The sequence below is a fragment of the Mustela nivalis genome, assembly GCF_964662115.1.
Source record: "Mustela nivalis genome assembly, chromosome: 3".
Lineage (NCBI taxonomy): Eukaryota > Metazoa > Chordata > Mammalia > Carnivora > Mustelidae > Mustela > Mustela nivalis.
The window spans coordinates 104,531,234-104,541,225 of NC_139022.1; the positions used below are offsets into that span (position 1 = coordinate 104,531,234).

Sequence of the window (9,992 nt, forward strand, 5' to 3'; positions counted from 1 at the left end):
ACCAGGCGACAGCATGTGGGTGTGTCTGACTCACTTATCCCCTCCCCAGAGAAGGTGCCTGGCAGACTCTCGGTCACTTCACAGATGCAGAAACTGAGACCAGAAAGGGGAAGTGACTTGCCACACAGTCTGGGACCCTAAACCCAGAGAGTATGCCCCTCCATGTGAGACCAGTACTTAGTTCCAGAACACAAACCTGACTCAGTGACCTCTAGTGAGCCCTGACCTAGGGTCACACTGTTCCTGGTGCTATCTCTGGCTAACAGGCACACTGACTGGGGTCACTGCTATGGCTGTCCCTGTGTGTGGAAGAAGGTATCCCCAGCTCAAGGGCACTTTCTCAACTACTCTGTGCAGGGCTCCCGAGAGGCGAAAGGAGCCCCTAAGAAGGTGGGAGGTTGGGGCAGGGGAGAGGTATAGGACCCTGACCCAGCCCCTAAGCGGCTCCCACAACCCTAGCAACTGAGTTTCCCAGAACTTATCTGTAAGGAGCTCCCCCAAACCCTAAGGGGTCTCAGTCTGCTCCCCGGTGCATCCCCTGAGCCCCTACCCCACTCCCAATGCATGTGGGAGGCTCACCCTTCCAAGGCCTAAAGAGTCAGCAGTCCCAAGGACCTTGGGCCCACACCTAGGAAGTGCCCTGAGAGAGCAGAGGTCCCCAGGACAGTCCGGGGCTGGGCACAGGTGGGCAGGAGGCTGGCGCAACTAGGCGTATTACTCGTCATGTGATTATGGAGGATGGGCAGGACCCCCACCCCACCACGCCCACCCTGAGGCACAGATTCGGATCATAAAGTCCAAGTGGGCTTTGGAATCTGGGTTCCTCTGTAGCCCTCAGCCTAGGTGACTTCAGAGGAGTTGCCTGACCTTGCTAAGCCCATTCCATGGTCTGTGAAATGCACCCAATGACAGCCCCACCCTTGTCAAGGTCCTAGAGAGGACCTAAATTCTTAATGCAGCGCAGCATACAGAAGGCGTTCAAGAAATGATGGCTGTTATTATTTTTACTGCCATCACCAGGCAGCAAAAGAATGGCAAGGATGGTCCAAGCCAGGGGTGCCAGGTAACCTGGGTTGTGGCCCCGCTTCTGTCACTGTTTGCCTTTGAGTCTGAGCCAATCCCTGGGCTTCAGTTTCCCCAGCCCAGCGGAGAGCACTCCTCCCCCACCCTCTTCCCAGCAGGAACACAGGGGGAGACCAGCGCATGGTAGAGGTCTGAGGTCTGCAAGGAGGGGCAGCACTCAGCTGTCCCAGCTCGCATGCCTTTTCTGACCACGGGAAAAACCCACCTATACATCCTGCCAAGCTCCCTCTGCCCCAGGCCCCAGCACAACCTGCTCTATGTCAGCGCTCCTTCCATCTCCAATGGTCCCAACCACCCTTTCACACGGGTGTGTGCCAGGCCCCTCACCACACTGCAAAGAACTCAGTTGGCACCTGGAAGTCCCTGGTGAGTCTAACTTGTGGCCTTGCGTACTGAGGGGTTGGGGAACTGAGAATGCCCAAGAACTACAGGTGACTCTGTTTCCTTCCATAGTGTAAAGCCCTCCTGGAATGTCCAGACAACCAAGGACTCCACATTCCTCTCCCTGGATCCAACCCATTCCCATGCTTCCTCCTCCCTGCAGCCCTAGGGTCAGCCTCTTTACTTCCTCACCTCAGCACTCCCAGCTGAGAAGAGCCCTCAAGAAGGCTAAATCCGGGGGTGCCTGGGTGGCTCAGTGTTTAAAGCCTCTGTCTTCGGCTCAGGTCATGATCCTAGGGTCCTGGGATCGAGGCTCACATCAGGCTCTCTGCTCAGCAGGGAGCCTGCCTCCTCCTCCTCTCTCTGCCTGCCTCTCTGCCAACTTGTGATCTGTCTGTCAAATAAATACAAATCTTAAAAAACAACAACAACAACAACAAAAAAGAAGGCTAAATCCAAGACAGCTAATTAAGGAGTCCAGCTTTGGTGGAGCAGTCAGGTGGGGAGGAGGTCCGGACTCACCTGGAGATCCAGGTGTGGCATAGTGAGAACCACACCCCACCACCTACTTCAGGTCCTACAGCTTTGAGACACAGATAAGGCTCATACCCATTTCATAGGTGGCAAAAGTGAGGTCAGAGTGGCCCATGATTGCAAAGTAGGCAGTGACCAAGCCAAGTCTGGAGCCTAAGCCTGTCCAACTTGAGAGTCCAAGGCTCAGGGGACATCCAGTCCTCCTGACTGACCACTGCTGTTTGTTTACTTCAGGATGCCTGGGCTCCTCTCCCCTCCCTGACCATTGTCTAAGCCTTTGTGAGGGACTTACGTGTGGCCAGGAGGCGGGAGCTAGCCCGGGCCTGAGTCCTTAACAGTCACCTGCCCCTTGAACCTCCCTGGGCTCTCTCAATCCTGCAGACCCAGAATGATCTGTGGTCTGGATGTTGGGTGGCTGTGTCTAAAGGCCTTCACAACCATGAAGTCAGTCCCATCAGACTCAATTCTCCCACCTGAAAACTGGTGTTTTCTTCAATGTCTGAAAAAGAAGTATGCCCTTGGTTCTGCCCAGACCAGGGAACGCAAGCCCCAGAAGCTTACAGGCTCCCTGAGGGCATCCCACCAACCCAGCAGCCCAGTCCCTCCTTGTACTCAGGTCAGCGCTGTACCCATTTTGCAGGCCAGTAGACTAAGAACCAGGAAATATGTCTGAATTCTAAGTCTCAGGGTACTGAAAGCAAGGTGGGGGAAATAATGAGACATGGGAGACAAGGGAACAGAGAACGACACATGCCAGGGTGAGCAGGCAGAGTCCTGGGGCACAGCCCACTAGGTCAAGGGGGTCCCTTCCCCCATTTCCAGCACCCCCCAATCTCCCAAGGAACTGGCCCCCTCAGTGGGGGCAGCAGCTGGCCACTTGGCACTCTGTGGAAAATTGATTTTCCACAGCTTTTCTTTTCCAGACCTTTCCTCTTCCTGGTTCCTCTGCACCTCTCGCCCGCTTACCCCCAACCCGCTCTGCCCAGGTCAGAGTTCCCCAACCTGGAGGGCAGGATGGGTTTAACACTTTCAAGCCCAAGACTCGGACCTCCTCCCCCAGAGAAGGCCAAGCCAGCCTGGGGAATGGCAGAAAACACCCCTGTTCTGGCACACACCTTAGAATCCAGCTGACTCTCCATGGCCAAAGGATCAGGCCTCTTTCGTGTACCCTAACGGGGGGATGTGGATACGTGGAGCCCCAGCTGTGCTGTGTGTGTGCGTGCACATGTGTGTGCACACACAGACCAGGCTCCACTGTGTTGGTGCTCCGGGCCCAATCTTAGGGAACTGTGTGGCTGTGGGCTCCTGCCCGAGGATGGAGCAGACCTACAACTGCTTCACTGGAGTGGGGTATGGGGTCCTCTGGGGAGTCCAGCACGCCCACATGTGACTATGTATGTCCATCTGCCTGCATGTTTGCCAGAGGCTGTGAGTGTAAGCATGATCACGCTTCCAGGGTGGCCACAGCTTATGTGACCTGGCCTGCACCGTGTGTGTGAGCTGTGTGCACTGGGCTATGTGGAACTACGTGCGCCAAGTGAGCGTGTCTGTCCCAAGCGTGTGCCCCGGGGTGTGCCGTGTGGGGAGTGCGTGAGCGCACTCTGCCTGCCAGGCCGCAGGGCCTCGTGGGGCTGCTGGGGATGGGGTGACTCACGTCTCCTGAGCTCATCCTGCCGCCTGCCCGCCCAGCTCACCCTGCTCTGCTGGGCTCATGGCCGCCAGCACAGGGTGGGGGTGGGGGGTGTAAGGTAAGGGGAGGCTCAGGCAGACACGGCAGGGAGGCTGGCTTGATAAATAACCTGCAGCTTCCCCAGGCCTTGGAGAACAGGAGCCTGCAACAAGAGAGAAGCGGGGAGCTGGGGGAGGCAGCCCCGGCCCCCCACGGCTCCGGCTGCCCTGGCCCCCACAGCCCAGGCTGCAGCTCCGGTTCCTGTTTCATCGAAACCTGAGCTGGGAAAAGCCTATCGGGTCATCTTGCCTGTCCCGCCGGCCGCCAGGCCCAGGCAAGCTGCCCCTCAGGGGACAAGCCCGCAGCCTGGCCGCCCAGCCAGTGGGTGGGTGGGTGGGGGGAGGATATTTCTGTCCAGACTAAATGCAGCTTCAGGCCTCTGTCTGCCCCCCCACTAACAGCTGCTCCCAGGGGCCCCCTGGCTCTGCAGGGCTGACTAAATATAGTCCCCCCACCCCAGCAAACCCCCCAAGTTCACCTCTTCCTACTGGCCCCACCCACATGTGGGCAGGGAGGAGGCTGGGGAGCCCACTGTGTGATCTTAGGCCAGTGTATCCCCCTCTCTGGGCTCTCAGATATGAAACATCAAGTGTTACTCAGCTCTAAGCCCTAACACACCTAACAGGTACTGCTGGAGAGCAGACCACAAAGGTGACTGAACTGGGGTCTCCATCCAGGGAAATAAGGGGCAAGATCCCCTCCTCCAAGTGACTCCAACCTGCTTCAGTGAAAGAATGGCTGGGGGGCCTGCCCAGCACCCCAAGTACCTGTAGGCTTATGAACATGGGCCCTTCCACCCAGCCTGTTCCTCACCCAGCCTGGGCAATACCAGGCCCCTCCAATCTGCCCCAGCCGGACCCTGGCCAGGAAACAAGTTGTGCCAGGTTTGGGGTGGGGGGCGGACACAAGAGCATGACAGCTGCTATTTCCTGGAGGCCACAGTCAGGCACAACCCGGATTCCTGCCTGGCTCCACACTCCACCAGACAGCCTCTCCCGGGCTCCAGTCCTCAACATGGCACCCCCTTCCCCGGCGTCTACACCCTATCAGACCCCAGCCAGGGTCCCTGTCTCACCGTACTGGTACAGGCAGGAAGACAGTGCCAGAGGTACCTTCTGGTTTGGGCTGGGGAGAATGGTGGTCTCTGCAGGGTTCAACAGGCGGGGGAGACAGCCCCACCTTCCCTCCTCCTGCCTGCCTGCCCACCCGGCTGCTTCCCCCAGCCCCACACGCACCAAATTCCCCACATGCCTGTCTGTCTCTGACAGCTCGCGCAAATACTTGGCTGCGCGGGCACCCGCTGTTCTGAGCCCGCTGCGCCTCCTCCCCTGCCTTCCCCGGGGGGCTCTGCAGACGCAGCCAGGGATGGGAGGGGGCCAGAGCCAAGAAGCTTGGTGGGCAGTGGCGGGGGGGCTGGGGGAGGAAGGGAGCAAAGGCAGGGAGGACCAGTCTCAATTCCAAAGCACCATCCTCGGCCCCCAACCCTGGGGTACTGAGGGGACCTGGGAAGCCACTGTGAGCCAGCTCTGGCTGGGCGGCAGCTGCTGACACCCCCACTGTCCCCCGGAACCTCCCAGGAGGACCTTCCGGAGGCCTCCCACTCGCCTCAGCCGATGAAACAGCATCTGCCACCCCCGCGGCGGCAGCTCAGGACAGGGCGGAGGGCACCACAAGGCCCCTGGGGAAGGCTTTGAAATCTGGACTATGGCCCGGCCCCTCCTGGCAGCCCTGGCCTCCTACCACAGGCCCAGCCTTAGAGCATGGTGGGGGATGCGTTCCAGCCCTCCTGCAGTGCGAGGGGCGCACCGGCCCAGCTGCCGGGCCTGGGACATCTCCACTTGGACTGGCTGTGGGACTTTGTTTGCCCCCAACTACCCTCCTTCCTGCTTTGCCTTGCCTCCCTCCCAGGAGACCAGTGGAGGAAACACTTCCTGAGAACGGCTGGGATTTTCCGCGGACGCTGCCGTGCTGGCAGGCGCCTTATCTCCCCCTACCTCATTCCTTCTCCCAGAGCCACCCCTGCAGCTATATCACACTCCTAACCCCTTGTCTGTAGCCAGAGAGACCTCCTCCCTGCCCCACCGCTCTGCTACTTGCCTAGGCAACTCTAGTACTGCCACCATCCAGTACATATCCAGGCGGTCTAGACACTGAATGAGACCTCAGGGAATAATGCCCTCCATTTTGCAGATGGGTATATCGAGGTCAGGAGAGTCAGGTGAGGGGCGCCTGGGTGGCTCAGTGTGTTAAGCATCTGATTTCGGCTCAGGTCATGATCTCAGAGTCCTGGTTTGGAGACCCGGGTCAGTGTCTCTGCTCAGCGGGGAGCCTGCTTCCCACCCTCTCCCCTCTGCCTGCCTCTCTGCCTACCTGTGATCTCCCTCTATGTCAAATAAATAAATAAAATCTTAAAAAAAAAAAAAAAAAGAGAGAGAGAGCGAGTGAGCGAGCGAGCGCCTGGTGACCTAGGCCTCCGCCAGTGCTATTCCTCTTACCACTACCTCACTTTTCTGTCCCAGGAACCCATTCAGCACCCCCAGACTACTGGAGGAACTGGGGTAACTCCAAGCAGAACTGCTTGGTGCTTTGGGTCCAAACACCCAGCTCGCTATCCCAGGCTATCCACCCAACATTCTCAAAGCCTCACGGTGGTCCTGAAAAAGAACCCCAAATGTACTGCCTTTGTGACGCTAGACTTTGGGGTAGAGCCTCCTCTCCCCATTGCACAGATGGGGCTGCTGAGGCCCCCAAGGGAGGGGGGAGCTGCAGGCGGCCATGAATCAGAGGGGGAGCTGGGAAGCCGCCCGGCCCTGCCGGCTGTCGCTGGAAGCAACAGCCGGCATTTCCTCCTCACACTGGTGCCTCGGGAAGCGTGGGCAGCAGGCGGGTGGGCAGCGAGTGGGTGGGCACCGCCGTGAGGACCCCTCCTGTGCCCACAGGCCAGCCGCATCCCCCTGCTCCCTGACTGGGCCCACACAACCCACTCCCTGTGCCAGCCGGATTTCCAAAACAGGGCAGAACAGAGGCAGAACTGAGTTTTTGTCTCAGGTACAGACTCATGTCACTTGAGGGCACCATTGGGAAGCCCCTCCTCTCAGATCCTCAATATCTCCTGGCGTCAAACGAGATTGAAACATGACCATTCACGCTTCCTTTGCAGTAAAACTCATGGTTCTGTGATTCTAGAATCCCAACACGACAAGAATCCTGAAGAGAATCCCTCTGCTCCAGGCATTCTGATTCTGAATTCCTGAGACTAAAAATTCTAGGCCACCAAGATCTTAACACTCCCAGGAAGAAAGGGGGCCAAGCCCAATCTCGCCTGGGTCCACAGGCCCCACTAGCCAATTCCCCATCTAGCTTTGGAGAAGGTGGGTCAGGCAGGGGAGGGCCTGGGTCTTTCCCATCAGGGTCAACAGGAACTGGAAATGAGATGGGTCTGGTGATAGAGCTGGTCTAGTCCTGGAGCGCAGGCCACCCCCTCGTGGCACACACAGCCACTGAAGCTGCAGATGTCAGGAAGCCCAGCCCTTGCCAGAATGCAGGCGGGCAGCTAGGGGTTTGTGAACCTGCACCTCCACCCTGCAGCTCAGAGGGAGAACGGGCGTCAGGTCAGGGCTGGTCTCCCTGCTTCTCAGGTTCCAAGCCAAGCTCCACGCTTTACCTTCCTGTCTTCACCACCCACTGCTTCCTCTTTCCCACCACAGTCCCTCACCTCTCAGGCTCCCAGGTCAACCCCAGGCCAGGCCAGCTGACAGCCAGCCAGGACAAAGGCTCTCAAGCCCATCTGACAGATGGAAAAACTGAGGTCCTGGCAGAAGACATGACCTGCTCAAAGGCTAGGCCCCAGCAGCTTACTGGTCCCTGGCCGCCATCTCTCAGCCCCAGCCCCACCTCACTTACAGGAATCCTCAGCCGGCACAGCGTATCTCCACATACCAGTCAGGTCACCAGCGCAAGCATACCTCCTACCCAACTGTCCTGAGAGCACTCATTCCTACAGAATCATCTGGCTATTCGTTCATTCATTCTTGCACTCGTCCACTTGGCCAATCAGCCCACCTCCACCACCATGAGCCAGGCCCCCGTTAGGGAGACAAGGGCCTCAAGGAGGAGAGAGCAAGGCGCCTGAATGTCAGCAAACACAGGGCAGTGCCCACTGTGTGCCAGGCAGTGTGGAAGGTGCCACAAAGAAGCAGATCAGCCTTGGCTGTTCTCATTGCGCTCACAGCCAGTCAAGGGCATTACCAGGACCCAACCTCACGTGGCAAGTCCTGGGGCAAGTCACAAACTCTCAGTTTCCTCATCTGTATAAGGGGATGCTAACAGCATCCCATCACTGGGCTACCGTGGGGATTTAAAGGGAATTGAAGGCTCGAAAGCGGCTAACACAGTGCCTGCCCCAGTCCAGGTTTAGGAGGTTAGCCATCGCCATCACCGTTGCGACAACATATTATTATTATTATAGTAATAACTGGAGGACAGCAATTGATTAGAGCAGCAGCTAAAGCTCTTCGAACACTCAGCTGGTGCCAGACACTGAGGGGACAGGAAGGAATCACTGCCACATCCCATTGCAAGGCTGGCAAGGAGCGAGCTCACAAAACCCTGTAAGCATCTGATGAATGAGGGAAGCAATGACAGGAGGCATGGCCCTGCCTCTAAGGGAGGTCCACTCCAGCTTGTGCTCATGGGTACTGCACACGTATGTCCAAGCACTTCGGTGGGCACACACGTGCCCAAGGGAGGAACCCGGGAGGTCCAGCAGACGGCAAGTTCTGTGAAAGGGGGAGAGGAGGTCATGGAATAGAGCTGCCCAGGGCTGCTCCCAGCCCCTGTCCTACCCTACCCCGCCCAGCAGCACTGAGCACACAGCAGAGGGGACTGTGGCCAGAGCCGGGACCATGCCTGGCAAGGAGAGCCCCAGAAAGATGCTTTGCGTAGTTCTGGCCACCAGATTACAGGCCTAGGCTAGGCTCTGGGCGGGGGTGGGGGGCTGCCAGGTGCTGCCCCACAGGAATCAGGCACCAGCATCGCACTTTATACCCGTTCTGGCATGGCACATGAGTGATCCTGCTGGTAGGCCAGGCGAGTCCAAGGAGGTCAGAAGAGGTCACAGGGACAGGGGCAGGGGGAGTGGTGGGCTCCAGGGCTACGTGGGGTCCACTGGACAGGGGAGGTTGGGTATAGAGCTCCCACAGGGCCACCGGGCAGGCCTGGCTCTGCCCTGCTGGGGCCGGCAGCTGGAGGGGAGTAAATATAGCGCGGGGCGTCCGGGCCACATTCCTGGGAGGCCAGCACGGCCCGCCTGCCCGCTGCTCTAGGCAGAGCGCAGCAGCCAGGGCCCAGAACCGCCACTACCCTCTTCCCAAACAAACAGAAAAATAAATAAAACCAGCTCTCACGCCCAGCGCAGCCAGGGGGAGGGGGCAGGAAGGGGTGGACAAGGGAGCAGGCAGACAGAGCAGTTGCCACGGTTTCTGTTCCGCTGAGGAGGAGGAGGCCAACAAAAGAGGAAAATGGAGGAAAAGGGCAGGGAGATGGCCAGAGATGTCAGAAAAGGGGAGACGATGTGGAGGAGAGATGGAAGGTGTGACAAGGAGAGGCGTGGGGGAGGCAGACAGGAGGGACAGAGGAGGTGTTAGGGCCAGTTGTGGGAAGACATAGGCAGCCTCTTGGGGTCAGTAATTCAGCAATTCAGTGTCAGGGACGCCCCAAGGGGGGGTGGCAGACAGACAAAGGGGGCTGGGGCAAGGGGCTGGCTCCATGGGCCATGAAATATTAAAGAGCCTAGGCCAGTGAGTGACAGAGGTCATAGAAATAAGGAGACTAGCCATGGAGCTACCAGGACCCTGAAGCAGAGGGCGCCTCACTCCCCACCCCCACCCTCTCCACCACCTCCAGCAGAGCCAGTCTCCCCAACTCTCCTGCTGAGGCTCCTTTCTGTCTTTCCATCCAAAAGGAACAGGCTGAGGGTGGGAGGGGCCGTGGGGATTAGCCATGGCAGGGGACCTCTGCGATTCCCTCTTCCCTCTGGCTGAGCTGTGTGCAGTCGGCCTTCCAGAGCTGCCAGCTACCCTAGCAAGAAGGCCAGGAGGCCTGTCAGCACAGCCGCTGCCACGGGTGCCTCCTGGGGAAGGAGGGGGTAGACATCCAGCTTCCCCTTTACAGAAAAAAAATCAGCCAAGCCACCACTTTCCACAGAGACCAGTGGGGAGGGAAGTCCATGCCTCACAGCTCAGCTGAGCCAGCGAGTCCAGAGCGA

At 58.5% G+C, this 9,992-nt stretch overlaps 1 protein-coding gene across 4 annotated transcripts in view; it reads right to left on the reverse strand.

Moving 5' to 3' along the window:
- Positions 1–9,992, reverse strand: part of CXXC5 (CXXC finger protein 5) — a 36,110-nt gene that overhangs the window by 19,177 nt on the left and 6,941 nt on the right. The window lies entirely within an intron of this gene.